The sequence below is a fragment of the Hemicordylus capensis genome, chromosome 3, assembly GCF_027244095.1.
Source record: "Hemicordylus capensis ecotype Gifberg chromosome 3, rHemCap1.1.pri, whole genome shotgun sequence".
Classification (NCBI taxonomy): Eukaryota; Metazoa; Chordata; class Lepidosauria; order Squamata; family Cordylidae; genus Hemicordylus; species Hemicordylus capensis.
Window position 1 is genome coordinate 7,562,024 of NC_069659.1, and position 22,139 is coordinate 7,584,162.

The following is a 22,139-nucleotide window of genomic DNA, read 5'->3' on the forward strand; positions in this document are numbered from 1 at the left end:
TGCTCCTTTTAGGAATATCCAGAGATGGGGATGAAGCTGTAAGGAATAACCAGAGTGAATGTGCAAAACTGAAGAGAGGGCTGAGGTCCGGCATTTCAGAGTGCTGGGCCGGAGACCCATGTTGAGACCAGACTGGAGAAAGGAAAGGGCCTCATGAATGCCCGCCAACAAAGGAGAGCTATGTTTCCTGTGTGCCCACCTGAAAAAAGCCGCCCATGAGGTTTGATAAAAGCGGTTTGTAGAAGGTCTTCTAGAGGCCAAGATAGTTGCCAAGACTGAAGGGGAATAGACCTTCTGGGCTAATAGTAAGCACTCAATTTCCAGGCAGCTAGTTGGAGCCACTACGGTTCTGGGTGCAGGAGGGGACCTTGAGCGAGGAGGTCCCACCAGGCGAGCAGGTGCCATGGCTGGGCGACCAGCAGTTGAAGGAGATTGGAGAACCACGGCCTCCGAGGCCAGAATGGTGCTATTAGGATGAGTTCTGCTCTTTTGTTGTGGAGTTTTTGAATGAGTCAGCTGATCACTGCAGTGGCGGGAAAGGCATACAGGAGGTCCAGTGGTCATGGCAAGATCAGGACATCCTTTGCTTCCACGTGAGGTAAGAAAAAGCAAGAGAAGAACCTCGGGAGGCGATGATTGAGCAGAAAAGCAAAGAGGTCCAACACTGGCTGACCGAATCGATGCACCACCTGGAGAAAAACTTCTTGATGAAGTGACCATTCTGCCTGGTCTATCGTACAGTGGCTGAGCCAATTGGCCTGGGTATTTGCCGTGCCCTGGAGATGTCCTGCCACTATGGATGTGAGATACTGCTCTGCCCATAGGAAAATTTTGTCAGCCTCTGCCATGAGGGCTTAGGACCGTGTGCCCCCCTGGTGGTTGATATGCAACTTGGCAGTCACATTGTCCGTGCGGACTAGGACGTCGGCCTGATGGATCAAAGGGAGAAAATGAAGAAGGGCCAAATGAATGGCCTGTAGCACCAGCCAGTTGATGTTGTTCGTTGTTTCCTGAGATGTCCAAACGCCCTGTGCATACTGGCCATTGCAATGAACTCCCCAGCCCGATAGGCTGGCATCTGTGGTAATTAGTACCCAAGTTGGAGTCGTGAGGGGGAGACCTTTCAACATCAACATGGTGGGTGACAACCACCAGCGGACTGACTGATGGACCTTTGATGGCAAGCAGATCTGCCTGTGGACACAGGCCATAATGTTGTCCTGAAAGGGAAGGAGTAGTGTGTGACAGAACGAAGGGGAGGGCCCTGTATTGATAGTGGTGGCCATTGTAGCAGAACCTGAGGAACTGACGGTGAATGGGGAGGATAGGTACATGGAGGTAGGCCTTGGATAGATCATAAGAGGCCAGGAAGTCCTGTGGCAGGATTGCTTCAATTGAAGAGATTTCATGCGGAAGTTCCGCTTGTGGATGAATTGATTGAGTGACCGCAGGTTCAGAACCATTCTCCAAGATCCATCCTTCTTTGGAATGAGAAACAAAAGTGAATAGACACCATGCCATAATTTGGTCAATGGCACAGGTTAGATGGCACTGATCCAAAGGAGATTTTGAATGGCCAGACACATCCTTCAGTGTTTGTCTGGCAAGGTGGAGATATGGTGACCTGGTCCAGAGGTTGCACCTGGAAGTCCAATGTGTAACTGTAGGAAACAGTGGAAAGGACGCAGTAGTCCTGAGTCATGGCTTCCCACTGTGGGTAGAAGGCAAGAAGTCATCCACCTACACCAAAGAGTTTGGCACCTGAAAAAGTGGTAGCCGAAAGGTTAAGCCGAGACCGGGAATCTACATTCCAATGCTTTAACCATAGGCAACGGCAGATTGCCACCCCCGAGGCCATAGCCCAAGCAGCCCGCTGGATACAATCGAGGCTAGAGTCCGCCATCAGGGCTATGGCTTTGGTCAAATTATTTGACCCTTGGTGGACCTTGGTAAGTTCGGGAGGGACTATAGCAGCCAGTTCCTTGACCCAAAGCACAGATGCCCTGAAAATATGGAATTAGTGCTGGCAGCTTTGATGACTGTGGCGGAAGCCGAATGGTTCTTACAAAGAAGCATATCAGCTTTGCGATCCTCAGGAGACTTGAGTTGTCCATTCCCTTCCTTAACTACCACCGAGGCAATCAGAAGCCTACTCTGTTGGAAGCCTACTCTGTGTTGGAAGCCTCAGTTGGAAGCCTACTCTGTGAAAAGCAGACACAGCTTGAGGAGGTGAGAAAGCTTTTCTAAACAGAACAACATCTTGCCTTTCCCCCCTTCAAACTAACTAACAGGAGGAGGAGAGATTTTGAGGGGCTGGTTTCTCTTTAAGGGATTAGTCCTAGTCTCTGTCTGTGTGTTATTTGCCAGGGCTAGCAAACTCTAGTGTTTTTGTTGATCCCTGCCTGGAGGGGGTGGAGTCAGCTGGGGCTGTGGGAGGCCCCATATTCCGTTGACATTCCTTTGATCCACATCCTGTGTCTCAGTTGGACGCCTACTCTCTACATAAGAGGTGAAGGCCCGAGAGCACAGCCAACAGGGATAGCAAACAGGACATAGGAGTTTTGCAGGAGTTAAGCGGGAAGTGTGCGGGTGAGCCTGGAACAAGCCCCTGTGATCACAAGGAGCCTGGTGGAGAAGAGAACGTAAGTACAAATCCCTCTCTCATATTCTTGAGAAAGGCTGTTTGAACAGTTAAATAGCTGACCATTACAGCTGAGACCTGTCCTTCTAATAAACTACCTCTAAATACTGTAAACAGCCAACAAAACCAGTATGAAGATAGAAAGTCAGCAGGGGAGGGGGCACTTCCCATTGCATTGCACAGAGTGCCACATGTATGACTATTTGCCCCATGGGCAGAAGTCATGGGTGTGTGCTTGGTGCAGAGAGCTCCTGGCTCTCAGGGAACAAATTTGTTCCCTTGAGACCAATGTGGCAGATCTGGAGAAGCTCAGAGAGACAGGGAGGCATGCGGATGAGACCTTCAGGAACGTGGTAGAGGCATCCCACTCCAGGGCTGATAGCTCCGCTGCTGTCGGGGAGAATGAAGGTCTCGGGCAAGGAGAACATCGGCCTGAGGAAGAGGGAAAAGCTCCTTTAGAAGGGCCCCCTTCAGTGGAAGATAAGCCCATATACTTTCACACAGGGGATAGTATCCAAGCCGTATCGATAGGAGAAATGCCATTTATAGCACGCCTAGCCTTAGACAGCATAACCTCGAAGTTGGAGGAAGAGAAGAGGCGGTAGGAAGTCGGTGAGGGTGTTAACAGTGTTCTCATCAGAGAGTTCTCCTTCCCCCTTATCTGACAGAGAGGCAGCCTCTTCCTTTTTTCCGCAAAATCCTTCCTCAGGTCTGAGATAGGGTTGAGATGCCCCTCTAGAGGAAGGCATGCATCTGTAGGGACCACCCTGGTAGGAGGAGGGGGCCCCTGGATGGGATGGCAGGCAAGGTAGGGCCAGAGGAAACCTCCTGGGAAAGAGTGTAGCTGCTGAGGAACAGGACGCTTAGGAGAAGGAGCTCCTTGGGAAGAGGAGGAGGGAGAAGGGGACCTGAGTCTCTTTCTCCTCCTGGGCATCCTGGGGCGGGGTTGAAATAAGTCCCTTTCGTTAGCTGGAATAGGATGCCTGCTGGGATTGGAGTCCGGACAGGAGGAAAATGAGAATGGTGGCGATTAGCCCTGGGTAACAGCGGGGGCAGAGGTGGCATATTGGCTTTAAACAGCTCAGAAAATGGTTGAGAGAAAAATTCACCCAACCAAGAAGCGATGTCAGGTGGAAGGGCGGGGTGTGTGCCTGGGACTGGAGCAGTACTCACGTCCCCTGGGTATGCAGGAGGAGCAGACAGTCCTGGTGGCAAACTTGGTTGCTGTGGCTGTGCAGGAGGTTTAGGAGCAGCCAGCCGGGGTGACAAGGGGTGCTCTGGAACTGAAGGTGCGGCCAGACCCGAAGGCTGCAAAGGCAGTGATGTTGGCAGGAGCACCCCAAGAGGAGGGATTGGAGATGGCCGAAGGAGCTGACTGCCCTGGTCCAGCGGCAGGTCGGCGTTCTCAGCATCCGCGTCTGGGAGGCGGCAAGGTTAGCGTGCCTCGCATGCAGCCTGAATGAGCAGCTGCTCACTAAGGTGAACCGCCAAAGTGGGCGCTAAGCATGCCTTTGTGGAAGGCACGGCTCTCATTCCTGCTTCCCGCAGGTTCTTTGCCTTCTTTTTTGCCTTCTTGTAGTCCTTTTTTGGAGGCTTGCATCCGGAGGCGGGAACAGTTGGCCAAGTATGGGTGCAGCATTCCGCGGGGTGGGGGGAGCATGGGGGGGTCAATCCCCCCGGTAGGAGCCGAGACCACAGGAGTTGGTCTGCCCCGATGGTAAGAGAGGGGCCCCTCTGATAAGGAACCCTATAAAGGCGCACCAGTGTGCACATGCTTCATGGCCAAACGGCCAGGGGAAAATGAAAGTAAAGGGGTAGGGAGATTCAAGCAGCCTAATTAAACAAAAAGAGGGAGAATTTAGTTCCAAATTGGAGGAGAAAAAAATCGACTTCTTTCCCATCCTCGCACAATCCTGAATAGGAAGGAAAGGGAGAGGGAAAAGGCTAGCCAGTAAGATCCAAGAGCAAAAAGTTGCAGAAGCAGCAGAACTGACCCATTCATGGAGTGAAGACAGGACTGGAACTGGGGCTCGGTCGCTTCCCACACTCTAGGCTAGACACGCCTTCAGTTCTCTTATTGGTCCTGTCTTGGAGCATGCTCAGTCCACAACAGTCCACAACACAGACTATTTGGAGGATGACCTCCTTGGGCTGTGGAAAAAATGCAGCCAGAATGGTCTCTGGAACAATCCAAGGGGACCATATAAGACCAATTTTGAAAGAACTGCACTAGCTCAAAATATGTCTCCATGTAAAAATACAAAGTGCTGGTTATCCTCTCTAATAAAAGGCTTGGTGTCCGTCCGTGGACAACCAAGCATCTGTCCGTGCCTCCCTCGGCCGTTCTGAGCATGCGCAGAGCGCATGCTCAGAACAGTCCGAGGGAGACACGACCGCCAGCACCCGGCGGCCATGTTGGGTGGCCAGAAGCGGCTGCCCCGAAGAAGCCGGTGAAGCCCCGCAAAGCCAGGAAAGAGGCGGCGGGGGAAACTGGCCGAGGCGGCGGCGGAGCCGCTGCCTCAGCCATTGGACGCAGCATGGCTGAGGCGGCGGCGGAGCCATGGCCGAGGCCTGGCGGCGCCGCCGAAGCCGGGCGGAAGGAAGAGGCAGCGGGGGAAGCCGGCCGAGGTGGCAGTGGAGCCGCCGCCGAGGCCTGGCGGCGCCGCCAAGAATGGGCAGCTGGAAGACTTTGGGGCCCTTGTCCGGCCCCAAAATTACCCTTGCCCCAAATGTTTCCCGCCGCAGCCGCAGCCGCCGACCACTCTCCCGCCCTCCCAGCTGTCCAATTACTCCTTCCCTGATCCCCTCCCAAATGATTAAGGGCCAAAATGGCCCATGAGAATGCCTCCACGGCCGCCGCCGACTGCCCTCCCAGCTGCCCAAGCCCTCATTACCCGATCCAGCCCGCAACAGTCGGGCGAAGTAAAAGCATATTTTGCGAAGAAGAGAGGAGCTCGCGAACAGAGCTCCTCTCTGTGCTAAGCCTCTTCCCAAACTGGTGCTTTGGGCGCAAAGGACGCCTATTGCATCCATAGCGGCAGCTAGGGCAGTGGCTTAGCACAGAGAGGAGCTCTGTTCGCGAGCTCCTCTCTTCTTCGCAAAATATGCTTTTACTTTGCCCGACTGTTGCGGGCTGGATCGGGTAATGAGGGCTCGGGCAAGAGGGAGGGGGGACAAGGGCAAGGACAAGGGACAAGTTGCTCGAGCAAGGGGCAGGGGGGGCAAAGGCGAGAGGGAGTGCGGCAGGGGGGGAAAACTCTCCCCTACTAGCGCCCATTATTTCAACGGGCCTGAAAACACTAGTTACCTATAAAGCCCTTCTTTGTAAGAAGTGCCTTCTTTGTCATGAACCCCTAATGCCTATTAAAATCGTCTGGAGAGGACCGGTTACAGTTGCTGTTGGCTTGTTTAGTAGCAACTCAGGACTGGGCCTTCTCTGTGGTTGCTCCGGGGCTTTGAAACATGCTCCCCATTGAAATAAGTATCCCCTTCTCTGTCTGTTTTCAGGAAGGCCCTCAAGACGTACTTGTTTTCTCAAGCTTTTAACTGAAAATTTCAAACTATTGTGTTTTGAACTGTGAGCTTATTTTATTTGTTTTGTGGATTTTAACTCTTATGACATTTTTATATGTGATTTTGTTCTAATGTGTACACTGCCTAGAGAGGTATATATCAGATAGAACAGAAAGATGATAAACCAATAAATAATTTCTAAAAGCCCTTGGAATCAAATTAAATAAAGAATTGAAAAAATATTGCAAACAGAACTGGCTTTAGCCCCTCTTATTTTGTATCAGGTGAAGCATTTATCCAAGGAGAATATGGAATGAGTTGGCTAGAAGCTTCCACCCGACAGGAGGTGCCATGCAAAATGCTGGAAGTCGAGAGCTGTTAATGTGAATGGGAGCAGTGTAGGGGGCTTTAGGGCAGCCCAGGAATAAGAGACAGCTGGCAGCACACCTGGCTGCCACACCAGAGGCAGGTTGATGTAGGGGGCGTGGCCAGCACCAGGAAGATGAGATGTGAAGTTCTAATAGGGGAGCATCAATATGGAGCCTCCGATCCATCATCAGCCTCCAGTTACATCGTGGCTTAAGGTACAGAGTGTTCACAATGATCTAACATGGCAAGCTATTGGCAACAAGGCATCATCACTGATGATGTGGATGAGAAAAACATTACAAAAATCTGAATTCTATGGGAAGTCTGTGGGCTGAAGATGCTTCTTTGGAAAAGTGAGCTCTAACTCACTTGCCAAACAACGAAATTGACATTCTTTTCACTAAATCATGTTTTCATTAATCAAATTATTACTGTGAGTAATCAGTAAGAGGGGATGTTACTAACATAATCTATTGCTTTTACATTTGTCCTTAGTTTATGTTTTAGGGTGATGATTTTCTCTGGAATGAGTGACATCATGGAAGAAGACACACAAGTTACAAGAAAATCTTTCCCGTTCTCCTTGGTTATTATACCTTGCAATCTTTATGGCCAGGGGTGAAGAAATGGTGGCTCAGTTCATCAGCTGGACAAGGTTTTTACTAGTCAGATGACTCCTTGAGATATGGCAGTGCACTTGCTATCGGGAAGAAGCTACACTAGCCTGCCATATTGCATAAGCACAATGATTGATGATAATACATTATTATATTCCACTCTAGAGACAACTCTTTCTCACACACATACACAGAGTGCTCTTTGGACCTGACTTCCAGCCAGAAGTCCAGTCTTCCATGCCTCGGGGTCCCTGCTAGTTGAGCAGACACCTTTTAAACTGGTGATTCTATTAGATTAAGCAGAGGGAGAGGAACTGGCCCTATCCACCTTCAACACAGCATCCCTCCAGTGGCTACTGCATTTGCTTTATGCTTCTTTTTAGATTGATAACCCTTTGGGGATAGGGGCTCACATGTAATCAGTCACCCATCAGACCCTAACCCATCAAAATGGAAAACGGGGTATTCTGACGTCTTGAGATAGCTTTGACCCCCTTTCCAAGATGGCGGCTCCCAATGCAGTGGCAGCTCCAGCTCATTTTGAAAGTTGGCTCCGTACCCAGGATGTGCTGGAGGGGCCCAATGACTTTGGGTCATTGTTACTGTCCACCCCAGTGCTGGAAGGGCTGAAGGCTGCCGGCTTCCTAAGACCTTCTCCGGTAGAGCTCAAGGCCATACCAGTGGGGTGCTGTGGCCTTGATCTCATTGTGAAAGCAAAATCTGGAACTAGTAGAACCTGTGTCTTCTCCACTATTGCGCTTGATTCCCTAATTCTGGAAAGTCCAGTTACACAGATTCTGGTCTTGGCTCCTACACAAGAGATTGCTATACAGATTCATGCAGTTATTACAACTATTGGAAGCAAAATGGAAGGCTTTGAATGTCATGTCTTCAGAGGAGGGACTCCTTTAAACCAAAATAAAATCAGACTAAATAAGTGTCACATAGCAGTTGGCACCCCTAGTCGCATAAAGCAGCTCATAGAATTGGACTGTCTGAATACAGTCAGCAATCGCCTCTTTATTCTTGATGAAGCAGACAAGCTTCTAGAAGAAGGCAGTTTCCAGGAACAAATCAACTGGATTTATTCTTCTCTACCAGCCAACAAGCAGATGTTGGCTGTTTCAGCCACATATCCTTGGCTAATATTGTGAGTAGATACATGAGAGATCCTACCTTTGTGAAGCTGAATCCCATTGATCCCAGTCTCATTGGGTTGAAGCAGTACATCAAAGTTATGAATTCTCACCCCAAGTCTTACCTCATAAGACTTTTGAGGCGAATGCTGAACACTTACAGCAGCTCTTCATCAAGATTCCGTTCATCCAGGCTTTGGTCTTCTCAAATCTACATAATCGAGCTCAACATCTGGCACACCTACTAACATCCAAAGGCTTTTCTGCTGAATGCATTTCAGGCAGTATGAATCAGAACCAGTGACTTGATGCCACGGCTAAACTCAAGCAGTTCCATTGCAGAGTTTTGATATCAACTGATTTGATGTCTTGTGGAATTGATGCTGAGAAGATGAATCTAGTCATTAACATTGATGTGCCTTTGGACTGGGAAATATATCTGCATCAGATTGGCAGAGCAGGGTGCTTTGGAACCTTAGGGCTAGCTGTGACATACTGCTGCCGTGGAGAAGAGGAGAACCTGATGATGAAAATCATGCAGAAATTTAACCTTCAACTTCTTCCTTTACCAGAACCTATACCTCCTGGGTTAATGGACCAGTTTGAATGTCAGGATGTAAAAGTCACTGCTGTCCCATACCCCAGTGCTTCACTACATGCTCCTCTGTTTCCTGCTAAAAGACCGGAGGAGAAAGTGCAGCATGGAGCATTAAGTTCCAGTGTGCAGATTTCTCCTGTTGCTCCTGCTTCAGCCAAGCCAAAACAGGATGTCAAACACAAGAAGCCACTCAAGAGCCAAATGTTGCCTTTGCTTTGGTATGCTCCATCTAGGAATCCACAGTCTACTCACAGTACTGCAGAGCAGAAGTACCAAAAGGAATCTGACCTCCAAACTGCTGAGCAGCACAATCAGCAGGAAAGGGACAGGGAAACTTTGCAAAGCATGCTCCCCAAGATCCCATGCTTGTCACCTTTTAAGAACCAGCAGCCCACCAGTATGTGGACCATGGCTGACATTTATTGAGGATTATGAGTAAGGAAGGATTAGAGAGAGATGTGGAAATTATAAGAAGCTATACAGGTCCTGGAGAGCAGCATCAACACCCAGAAAATGATGCCTTAGATAGGACAAAAATAGAATCTAGTGTACACACAGCTGAATGTACTGGAGAGTCTGATAGCGACAGTAGCTCTTACAGTTCTGCGACATCCACTTCTATTGTGGGGGATCGGTCATGTATCAAAGCCCCTTCAAATACACAGCAAAGAGACAATGTTGTGTTGTCAGCTAGAGATGTGCACGAACTGGCCCAGAGGCCATTACAGAGGCCTCCGAACCAGTTCAAAGGTGGCCCAGTCTGATGGTCCCATGCCAGGGGGGTAGTTCTTTAAGGGCGGGGTTGCACTTACCCCTCCCGCCGCATTTCCCCTGCCAGCATTCCGGTTTTTTGAAATGTTTTTGGAGCAGCAGCATTCCTCCCTGCCCCCATTGTTAGCTGGAAATACCAGAAGTAGCCATTGCGCATGCTCATCATGGCCGCATTGGCCGGACCTCTCCTGGCACTCCCCCACCCCCTTGTGCTTTCTGACTGCTCGTGGGACAAGTAACCTCTATCCCCCCCGTGGCTAGAGGCTCCAGCCCAGGGCGCACTGCTCAGGCTAGGGGGAAAGGGCAGGCGCAATCCAAGTGTTGGAGGGGAAAAACCCTGGGCGGGCTGGGATTGAAATGGCAGCCTCGAGGGTGCGCCGGGGTGCACCACTCTATTCACCAAAGCACACATGCACACATGCCACCTCTACTTGTGCCTGTGCCTAACGCTCCCTGTTTCTGAAGTGACCCACCCATGGACGCTGTGCCACAATCTCCTTGTTTGTCTCTTGAAGGTGCCCACAAGAAGCCTGCCGCTGCCTCGCCATAAGAAACCAAGTATGGCTGCCTCCTGAATGTGCACACACGAGGAAAAGTCAGCCCTCTTGGGCACAGGGGGACTTCCTCCTGAGCAAACTGGCTTTTAGGATTGCACGTTATTGTCTGTCACCCGCCCGTCCCCCAACCCCACTCCTGCCGAGCTCCAAGAACACGAACACGTTTTTGTGGAGGACAGGGGTAAACCACCACAACAAACACATACCGTCCGTCTCACCCCCACACGGAAACAAATTCTTCCCCCTGCCCCACCGACCAGAGTGCTTCTCGCTCTCCCCACTCCCTCGCATCACAAAGACTGGCTGCTTGCTCGCTCGCTCTCTGCCAAAGTGAGGTTTCTCCCCTGCTGCCTGCACCACCGTTAGCAGAAACAGGGGGAGGAAAGGGTTAATAATTATTATTATTATTATTATTATTATTATTTTTACATCTATATGAGGAAAGGGTTAATAATAATAATAATAATAATTACTATTATTATTTTTACATCTATATGAGGAAAGGGTTAATAATAATTATTATTATTTTTACATTTATATCCCGCTCTTCCTCCAAGGAGCCCAGAGCGGTGCACTACATACTTAAGTTTCTCCTCACAACAACCCTGTGAAGTAGGTTAGGCTGAGAGAGAAGTGACTGGCCCAGAGTCACCCAGCTAGTCTCATGGCTGAATGGGGATTTGAACTTGGGTCTCCCCGGTCCTAGTCCAGCACTCTAACCACTACACCACACTGGCTCCTCTTGCTTGCCTGTCTTCTGGTGGCACTAGCTACAGCCACCTAACTGGCTCTCCCTGGAGTTCCTTCCTCTCTTGCATTCCTCTTGCTCGGTGTTTGAACGCAAATGCATAAATAGCAAGTCAGCCTGGAGGGACAGCTGAGGTCCTCCTCAAAGCAAGTAAACACATTAAAATTTTATCTGGTCTTTGTGCATGTGTGTGAGAAATCTGTCCCCTTCTCTTAGATCCCTGTGTTTCTCGCTTTCCCCCCTGTATGAACGTGTGTGCATTTGAAAGCCTGTCTGTTTGTTTCTTCCCCACTCACCTACCTTGCACTCCATTTTGGAACTACTCCATCGTGTTTATATTTATTTTATAAATATAAAATGTATGTGTGTGAGTGTGTGTGTGAGAGAGAGAGAGAGAAAGAAAGAGATCCCACCCCCTTGCAATGCGCACAGACACTTTCTTCCCCTTCTTCTCTCTGTGTGAGATTATTTATTTATTTTTAAAATTCATTTTGGGCTGCCAAGTATAAGGCAAAACTATTCTCATACCAACTTGTAATAAACCCTCCCCCACCCCAATAGTAAACCATCTTGGAAGGAAATCAGACACTACAAAAAGTATTAAAAACTTTAGAAATAATAAGAGGAAAGAAAAATGCTCTAACATGTGATCTGTTTCTGTTTTTCCCCTGCCTTTTGATTAATTATGTGCTTGTTTTTGAAGATACTACACTGCTTATAGCCTTAATCTAGTGGGTTGGTGTGCTTTTCTTATGTCTTTGCCTTATATTATTGAAATATTTATATACGGTGTTGTTTTTAAAGGAACAAAGTTCTCAAAATGGCTTACACAGCAAAATACATGAGAAAGTGGTTCTCTGTCCCAATAGTTCTCCTTATAATATTTACTGACTGCTTTATGCCTGTAACCGTATATAAATAACGTACATACTGTGTCTTTTTAAAGCTTGTAGTGGACTAACATACCCCAACTTCTGTTTATTTTTTGGTTGCTTCTTGGTGAAGCTTAAGTGTATTAGTGAATCTAGAATCTAGATTATTAAAATTAATTGCATTATGCATACTATGAGACTCTCTAATACATGCCCAGTTCTTCCCCCCATTTTTTTTTTTGCTTGCTAGCAAGGCTAAGTGTATTAGTGAATCTAGACTGAATCTAGAGTGACTATTAAAATTAAGTGGACCCCTGCAATAAACTTTACAATGAGCTTTTTAACCTGCTAAAACAATTATGAATTATGATTCCATGTGGTTTCACATGAACGAAACCACATGGAATCATAATTCATAATTGTAAGGAAACTTTGAGTTGCTTGCATAGAAATAGGAGCAGCTTAGTAAAAGCTAATCATACTGGATGAGAAAGCTGAGTTACATGCTTGGGTGGAGAGAATGCAGTCAGTGTGTGTGTGTGCTGGTATGCAGGAATTGATTAACCTATCAATCCCACCCACCCCCTCTACTCTTTGCTGAGTAACAATAACAACTGAATTACAAATTATGTTTCTTACCAAACACAAAAGTTAAAATGCCATTATCCATAGATTTGAATCTACTCACACAGGCAGACTGAAGGTTAAATAGGTCATCTCAACATTACCATCACATAGCAAAATGTTTTTGTGAAAGCAACTCCACATGACATTTTCAAGGGCATAATAACCCACATTACATCGTCAAGTTATTTCATGAGGTGCATTAATTGTGTTAAAGTTGGGTCAACTCCTGGAAAACCCCTGTGCTTCAAATGTGGTCAAATCAGCCCCCAGTTATTCGAAATATTAAGTCTATAGCTGAAACAAAGAGTTAAAAAATACTGATGAATTACAGTTAAATCCAAATGTTTAACGGTTTAACTCTATGATCTTCTCTCTCACACAGTTTAGAGAAAATAAGAACACACCACAACTCCTTTTTCTTTTCTCTACAAAGAGCAACAACACATGAAAACAGGTTTTCTGAAAGATGGGTGTCAGATGTTTGGACGAGGGTGGGCACAATTTCAGTGCTTGCCCCAGGCGCCATTTTCCCTAGTTACACCCCTGCGGACAGATGCTTGTTTTTGTTTGTAAACCTGCAGGGAAGGGAAGCCCACCATGGAGCAAGGCAGGCTGTTCCAGTGTCCAGCAGCTCTTACAGTTAGCACATTATTCCCAATGCCGAGCCTAAATCTGCTTCCTGGCAATTTCACTCTACCGGATCCAGGCCTGCCCTCAGCAGCAACAGAGAACAAATTCACTCCATCTATCATATACCCCCTTCAGATCTTTGAAGATGGCTATTCCACCTCTCTTTAGTCTTCTCTTCTCCAGGCTAAACATTCCCAATATCTTCTTTTGCTCCAACAGAGCGATCCGCTACCTGAGATCATGCACCATTCCCCCCCTTCCTTTTAAAAAATCTTTGGGCCAGTTCTGATGAGACTTTCAATACATGATTACTCTACCCGAGTACAGATGATGACACAAATGGAAAACCATGTATTCTCTATCCTAGATTAAAATACTATTTGTACTGAAGTATTTTGAATGTGGGGTTAGTCATTATCATGTGATTAGTTGATCGTCTGAACTGCAAAGTGGTGTATTTCCCCCTAAGCCACAGAGTCTGTAATGTAAAGAATGATCATCTATCTGTCTATATCTTTAATTCTCCTAGACGTACCCATCGCTAATCCCATGCGTGGCAGCTCTTGTGAGAGTTCATGAGCAAGCTGATGATTAGCCACAGGGATGGCCAGCCACCAAGGAAGGAGAAGCAGCGGCCCGGCGAACGGCCAGCCGCTGGGGGAGGACTAGGGGTATTGTGAGAGAGTTGTTTTAATCTCTGACAGAGGCAGAATAAGTGCTGCTTACAAGTTTCACCCACTTTCTGGTACGAAATAAATGAAAAAGCTATTTGTATGTCAAACATGAATTTTTGTTTTTTGTTCTGACAGGGGAAAGGACCATTTTTACTTATCAAGCCTTAAGGGTAACCCCTATCATCACTCTGGCACCTCACAGAGCCCCACTTATAGCCTCTTCAGCAGCTTCTCTCCCCCCATTTCTTCTTCCTTGGATCTGACAGAGCACTTTGCCCAGGAATATCCCAATCAGGTTGGGGGTGAAGACTTGACCCCGAGATTTTGCAAGAGGAGAGAGACCAAGGTGGGGTGGGGGAAGCCAGACCCCCAGGCAGGTCCCTTAAGGCTTGCTTGCTCATTTATTTATTTAACATATTTATATCCTGCCCCAAACTTACATCTCTGTAAGGCTCACAATAAAATACAAGTTGCAACAACATAAAAAGGATAAAATCACAATAATTTAAAATTTAGACAATGTTAAAAACTATCAAAATGGTATCTAATTAAAAGCCTAGGTGAACGGATGTGCCTTGACTGACTTTTTAAAAGTTGTCAGAGATGGGGAGGCTCTTCTTTTGACAGCGAGTGCATTCCAGAGCCTTGGAGCAGCACCAGATAAGGCCGGTCCCATAGGGGTCCACCGGTTTCTTGCCTCTTCTTTGCCCTATCCAGCATCCCACTTTCAGCTGCAAAACTGTCTCCTTTCATTCTCCAGGAGAAATCTGGGCTTGCAAACTGTGAGGACCCTAGAAACATCTGTGTAGTTTTTGGAGTTCCAGACCTCACCCAGATTAATAATAATAATAATAATAATAATAATAAAGAACCGAGCAGAAAAATGGAAAGAACCGAGCAGAAAAATGGAAAGAACCGAGCAGAAAAATGGAAAGAACCGAGCAGAAAAATGGAAAGAACCGAGCAGAAAAATGGTCAAAATTTGCACAATATAACCAGAAAATCAAACACCACCAAGACCTGGCAGGGGCTTAAGAATGGCAACTTGAAGAAACAGAGGGCTTAATATTGGCTGCACAAGAACAGGCACTAAGAACAAACGCAATAAGAGCAAAAGTAGAAAAACCAACAACGAACAGCAAGTGCCGCCTTTGTAAAGAAGCAGATGAAACAGTGGACCACCTAATCAGCTGTTGTAAAAAGATCGCACAGACTGACTACAAACAAAGGCATGACAAGGTAGCAGGGATGATACACTGGAACATCTGCAAAAAATACAAGCTACCTGTAGCCAAGAATTGGTGGGACCATAAAATCGAAAAAAATTGTAGATAATGAAGATGCAAAAATATTATGGGACTTTTGACTAAAAACAGACAAACATCTGCCACACAATACACCAGATATAACTGTATAACACCTTTCTGTGTAAACAAGAAATAATAATAAAATAAATCCTATACCAAAAAGCATTACTTTCCCATAAAATATACATAACTCTTCCACTGAAAAGCTTGTAGCATGAAACCTCATAGAGGTAGGATGGGTTAGAGTTGCAGAGAGAGAGAAAAGAGGATGGGAGGAAGGCTTCCCAACTGCAAGCCCCTGGTCTCATAGATATACTTGGGGTGCGATCTCAAAAAATGCCCATTTAATTGTTGGGCTTCAAGCTAGCAGGCAGGTAAGCAGGTTTCCATAGCAGACAAAGGAGCCAAAGTGTACAGTTCTGCCTGGAGAAAGCATTGCTTCTCAGCAGCTGATCACTGTGCATGACTCTATCATTTTATGGACTTCGATCTAGGGGAAGGCGCTGTGTTTGGAGCAGGAAATACAACCGAGGAAGCCTGGGAACCATAGAGAGGGAGGGGAGGGATAGGCTGTTGTCTGGGGAGGGGAAGTCCAGTAGGATTCCAGATATGTCATTGGAAGAGTACACTCTGCCTACGTGGGTCTGTCCCTCTGAATCTGTTCTGCAAGTGGGTATAAAAAAACCACAGACACAATAAACACAAGTTTAAAAGAATCTCTGACCGCTTTGTCTCCTTGCAGAGAGGAGGAGAAAGGAAAGAAAGATTAGTAAGTTCAATCTTATTGTTGGTGTGAGGAGCAACTCAAGTATGTAGTACACCGCTCTGGGCTTCTTGGAGGAAGAGCGGGATATAAAATGTGAATAATCAATGTGAATAATTATTTGCAAGGAGAAACTGGTGGTCCCGGCAATGCCGAGACACTTTTCACTGCAGGAGCAGCTGCAGGGAGACTGGACCACCCTCCCCCACCCCCACCCCCCATGCTGCTGCTGCTGCTTCCCTCTTACCTTCCTTTTTATGCAAAGCGCTCCGCAAACAGTAACGATCCTCCCGGGCTGGGCGCAGAGTCAGTGAGCCTGTCAAAGGACGTGCAACGCTTCCTGCAGCGCTGCCGACCTCTTGCACCGCCCTCCAGATCCAAGAGAGCAGCTGCAGGTGACAGAAACTCGCTCTTCTTTCACAGCCCGCTTCTGCAGCTCAAGCCCTTGTAGTGACAGCAATAGTCTTTCCTCCTCCCTTGTCTGTGCATCTGAGCATGCTCATAAGCATCGGAGCATGCTCAGTGTCGTCAAATGAAGCTCCTTTGCGTTTTCTGCTCAAAACCCATCTCACATTTTTACTTTTGCTTAAAATATCGAAGAAAGGCAATCCACGTTCTGCAGAAAAACATCAGATGTGGTTGTATGTGTAATTTTGCAACAAAATTACTCTGAAACATAAAAGAATGACTACAGTAGTGCATCCAAAGGAGGACAGATGTAAATTTCTGTGAAACGCCTGCAGAACTGGCAAGAAGAGAGCATGCTCAGTTTCTCCAGTTGAAGCCAGTGCCCTTACCCTGGCCTGAATCTATCAGAAACTCTAACCCTTGTCTTACAGGACTGACATCTTGAATGCTGGCAAGAAGAGTCTTTCTTCAGTCTCTTCGAAACCTGGCAGAAGCTCTTACCCTTAAATTAGTAAATAGACTTGTGTAGTCCACAAGCTTGCAAGTGATTGTCTGTGAACCTAGCAGAACTTATTGGACACATATTCAGCTCTTGGAGGTCTTGTTATTAACATTGGTAACATTTAGTAATCTGGACATTGTCTGAGAACGTTTCATGCTGCAGGAACATGGGCAAATATAATCAATTGTGCTACTTTGCTAACTGCCCCCAGCATATCACTACCCCCCCAAATATTTCTTGGCCGCAGGTTCCGCTATTAGAGGTGTGGTTACTCACAGCACAGGGGTTTAGTAATCTGGTCAGGTGCTAAAAAGGTTTCATGCTGCAGGAACATGCGCAAGCCTAATCAACTGTGTAGCTTTGCTAACTGCATCTGTCACATCCCTTTATGAGCAGGTAAGGAACTCTCATTGTGTGGGGTTGTAGCAGAGTCACTGCTGTTTGCACGCACAGGTCCTGAGTTTGTACACTGAGTTTGCACTCCCGGGTTTGCACTGCTGTTTGCACACACAAGAACTCAGGACCTGTGTGTGCAAACTCCAGTAGTACACTGGGCTCCAATCAGTTTCCAGGGACCATGCTTCCACTCCTGGGCTGGTACTGAGCAGTTCCCACTCCCCCAATCCCTTTTCAACTCTAATGGGTGCGCTTTTCTGAAGAACTGTCAGTGTTCAGCACAGGGGTGTAGCTATAATTGAGTGGATGGGTTCAAAGAACCCAGGCTCCTGAGCTCCTGAAGGCCCCCCCAGCTCCACCCTCTCCTTATCTTCTTCATTACCTCCCTCACTCCAAGCGGCCTCCAGAGAGAGGGGTGAACACAGGCCCCCTCTCCCCTATCTACAACCCTGGTTCAGCACCCTCTCATATTCCACCAACCCCAAAGATTTCAACCAGGCGGACTTTTCTGATGAGTCCTCATCTCTGATGCACAAGGCTGTCAGTTTTCCTTGTCCCTGTCAGATTGCACTAGCCCCAACGTATTTCTTGGACACAGGTTCAGCTATTAGAGGTGTGGTTATTCACAGCAGAGGTGTTTAGTGATCTGGACAGGGGCTAAAAGCGTTTCATGCTGCGAGAACATGTGCAAGCCTAATCAACTGTGCAGCTTTGCTAACTGCATCTGTCACATCCCCTTATAAGCAGGTGAGGAACTCTCATTGTGTAGGGTTGCAGCAGAGGCACTTCTGTTTGCACGCACAGTTCCTGAGTTCCAGTCCTGAACTGGGCTTCAATCCGTTTCCAGGGACCATGGTATACGTAAGAACTATGGGAGCTGAAGCAGCGAGGTAGACGACTAGAGTGCAAGTGGAGAAAGCCTCGGCTTGCATCCGACAGATTGCAACATAGAGCTCATTTGAAGGCCTATGCTCAGGCAATACGTGTGGCAAAGAAGTGATTCTTTTCAACCTATATTGCATCCACAAGTTCACATCCAGCGGAGTTGTTCAGGGTTGTGAGAGGGCTAGTATGTGCCCCTCCTCCCTTGAATCAGAATCTGCAACCATCAATTACCCACTGTGATGTGTTTAACAAATCCTTTGTGGGAAAAATCTCTTGTGTTCGGGCCGACTTAGATTCTATCTCCACAATTAATTCAGTGTCTGATGTGGAGGTGTCCAGCGACTCCTCTTGTGTGGTTAGGTTGGATCAATTCCAGTTTGTGACTCCTAAGGATGTGGACAAGCTGATTGGAATGGTGCGGCCTACCACCTGTTCACTTGACCCTTGTCCGACATGGCTTATATTATCTGGCAGGGGGGTTGTTGTGGAAGGCCTGGTAGAGATTATAAATGCATCTCTGAGGGAAGGTAGGATGCCTCCTTGTCTTAAGGAGGCAATCATTAGACCTCTTCTGAAGAAGCCTACTTTGGATCCCTCAGAGCTGAGTAACTACAGGCCTGTCTCCAACCTTCCATGGCTGGGCAAGGTAACTGAGAGGGTGGTGGCCTCCCAGCTCCAGAAAAGTCTTGGAGGAAACTGATTATCTTGACCCATTTCAAACTGGCTTTTGGGCTGGCATTGGGGTGGAGAGTGCCTTGGTCGGCCTGATGGCTGATCTCAAATTGGGAATGGAGAGAGGAAGTGTGACACTGTTGGTCCTTTTGGACCTTTCAGCGGTTTTCGATATTATCGACCATAGTATCCTTCTGGAGTGTCTGAGGGGGTTGGGAGTGGGAGTCACTGCTCTGCAATGGTTTCGCTCCTACCTCTTGGGCAGGTTCCAGATGGTGTCTCTCAGAGACAGTTCTTCTTAAAAATGTGAACTTTTGTATGGTGTCCCTCAGGGCTCCATACTGTCTCCGGTGTTGCTTAACATCTACATGAAACCACTGGGAGAGATCATCAGGAGATTTGGTGCAGGGTGCTATCAGTATGCTGATGACACCCAAATCTATTTCTCTATGTCAGCATCATCGGGAGAGGGCATAACCTCCCTAAATGCCTGCCTGGAGTCGGTAATGGGCTGGATGAGAGATAACAAACTGAGACTGAATCCAGATAAGATGGAAGTACTCATTGTGCGGGGTCGGAACTCGAGAGATGAGTTTGATCTGCCTGTTCTGGATAGGGTCACACTTTCCCAGAAGGAACAGGTACACAGTCTGGGGGTGCTTCTGAATCCAAGTCTCTCCTTGGTGTCCCAGGTTGAGACAGTGGCCAGAGGTGCCTTCTATCAGCTTCGGCTGATACTCCAGCTGCATCGAGTTAGATGACCTCAAAACAGTGGTACAACATCTGCTGGTAACCTCCAGACTGGATTACTGCAATGCGCTCTATGTGGAGCTGCCCTTGTATGTAGTCCAGAAACTACAGTTGGTCCATAATGCAGCAGCCAGGTTGGTCTCTGAGTCATCTTGGAGGGACCATATTACTCCCATACTGAAGGAGTTACACTGGCTGCCGATTTGTTTCTGGGCAAAATACAAAGTGCTGGTTATAACCTATAAAGCCCTAAACAGCTTGGGCCCTGGGTACTTAAAAGAATGTCTTCTTCGTTATGAAACCCATCGCCCACTGAGATCATTAGGAGAGGTCCGTCTGCATTTGCCACTGGCTCGTCTGGTAGCTACTCAGGGACAGGCCTTCTCCGCTGCTGCCCCAAGGCTTTGGAATGCGCTCCCTAGTAAAATAAGAGCCTCCCCATCTCTGACAGCTTTTTAAAAGTCTTTAAAGATACACCTGTTCACCCAGGCTTTTAATTAATATTGTTTTAATGAGTTTTAATGTTGTAACCTGGTTTTCAAGGTTTTAAAGTTGTTCTGATTAATTGCTGTTTTATGATGTTTTAATTGTTGATTATTGTTGTTCTACACTGTTTTATACTTTCTGTTTTAATCATTAACTGATTTTAATGGTTTTGTTTTAATGTAAACTGCCCTGAGCCTTTCTGAAAGGGCGGTGTAAAAATTGAATGAATGAATGAATGAATGAATGAATGAATAAAACAAACAAATGTTTCAAACGTCTTACTTTTGAGTGATTGCGAAGGCTTAGTCCTTTGCTGTTGGTTTGGACATTATTGTGCAGTATACGGGAGCTGGACATGTGACCACACAACTGCCCTTTCCTATTGAACTCAATAAATCAGTTTATGATTTAAAACTCAATCATACACACACATGTTTTTTACTATTCCCATAGTGCTTTATTCTTGATTGTCATCACCACTAGTGGTGTGCCCGAACCGGTCCGGCGGCCATTCCAAAGAATGGCCGAACTGCCGGACCGGTTCGGACTGGGCTGGTTCGGGTCTGGGTGGGGGGTATATCTTTAAGGGCGGGGAGGGCTTGCTTAGCCCTCCCGCCTCCTTGCCCCCGCCAGCGCCCGTATTTAACATTATAGGGGCGCTGGAAACCAGCCGCCCCCCCGCCGCCGCCACCGCCGCCGCCGCGAAATCACTCTTAAAAACATCCAGCCCTCCCTCCCTCCCAGCTAGCTGCCCGCCCGCCCCCCGACCCACCCACCCAGTCGCTCACCCGGTCGGTAGATACTAAGCGAGAGGAGCTCCGGCACAGAGCTCCTCTCGCTAGGAAGGCCTCCGGGAGAATGGTGGCTTGCGCGCGCGCGCATGCGCGCGCCGCAAACCACGCCGTTCTCCAGAGGCCCGGTCTACCCGCCGGGAAAGGGCCGGGTAGAAGGGAAGAGGGAACATTCGGGTAGAAGGGAAGAGGGAACATTCCATTCTTCCCTGTGAAGGGAAGAGGGAACATCTTGGCAGGGCAGTGACTGTGTTTGGGCTTCTGCCCCACCTCTTTCTCCAGGTGTGTGCCATCTACCCTCAGCCTCTGTGGCTTTAAAGCTGGGGCTGGGCCAGGGACTGAGGAAGGGAAGAGGGAACATCTTGGCAGGGCAGTGACTGTGTTTGGGCTTCTGCCCCACCTCTTTCTCCAGGTGTGTGCCATCTACCCTCAGCCTCTGTGGCTTTAAAGCTGGGGCTGGGCCAGGGACTGAGGAAGGGAAGAGGGAACATCTTGGCAGGGCAGTGACTGTGTTTGGGCTTCTGCCCCACCTCTTTCTCCAGGTGTGTGCCATCTACCCTCAGCCTCTGTGGCTTTAAAGCTGGGGCTGGGCCAGGGACTGAGGAAGGGAAGAGGGAACATCTTGGCAGGGCAGTGACTGTGTTTGGGCTTCTGCCCCACCTCTTTCTCCAGGTGTGTGCCATCTACCCTCAGCCTCTGTGGCTTTAAAGCTGGGGCTGGGCCAGGGACTGAGGAAGGGAAGAGGGAACATCTTGGCAGGGCAGTGACTGTGTTTGGGCTTCTGCCCCACCTCTTTCTCCAGGTGTGTGCCATCTACCCTCAGCCTCTGTGGCTTTAAAGCTGGGGCTGGGCCAGGGACTGAGGAAGGGAAGAGGGAACATCTTGGCAGGGCAGTGACTGTGTTTGGGCTTCTGCCCCACCTCTTTCTCCAGGTGTGTGCCATCTACCCTCAGCCTCTGTGGCTTTAAAGCTGGGGCTGGGCCAGGGACTGAGGAAGGGAAGAGGGAACATCTTGGCAGGGCAGTGACTGTGTTTGGGCTTCTGCCCCACCTCTTTCTCCAGGTGTGTGCCATCTACCCTCAGCCTCTGTGGCTTTAAAGCTGGGGCTGGGCCAGGGGCGTGAGCCTCTTGGCGTGAGCCGAAGGGCGAGAGCATAAGGGCTCTCAGCCGTGGGGCGAGCTGCCTGGAGCCCTGAAGACCTTTTCCTCCTGCCTTGACGATCCATCTTCCACCAAGCAAGAAGTCAGCAGGGACTGTATGAGTCTGGTCTTGGTTTTAAATTAAGCCAAGTAGCCGTGGTGGAATAGTCTGGGGAGATGTGTCTGGGAGAGCAAAAAAGTGGGTCTGGAGTTGGGGCGGCAATATCACGGGTAGCGGGCAGAGGGAGGTATGGCGGTGGGAGTTGGGCAGGCCGTTACAGGGGAAA

At 48.2% G+C, this 22,139-nt stretch overlaps 1 protein-coding gene and 1 pseudogene across 11 annotated transcripts in view; one reads left to right on the top strand and one right to left on the bottom strand.

Moving 5' to 3' along the window:
• The window catches only part of LOC128349825 (zinc finger protein 883-like), a 40,084-nt gene that overhangs the window by 13,252 nt on the left and 4,693 nt on the right, over window positions 1-22,139 (bottom strand). For 10 of the 11 annotated variants that reach the window (XR_008319015.1, XR_008319022.1, XR_008319023.1 and 7 more), the window contains exon 2: window positions 16,071-16,439. The gene's annotated coding sequence lies outside the window, so the exon portion shown is untranslated. Of the gene's footprint in view, window positions 1-8,401; window positions 8,694-16,070; window positions 16,440-22,139 lie in introns of those variants that run through there. The other variant, XM_053306881.1, reaches the window with a different exon arrangement.
• LOC128349590 (probable ATP-dependent RNA helicase DDX20) lies at window positions 7,641-9,638 on the top strand (annotated as a pseudogene).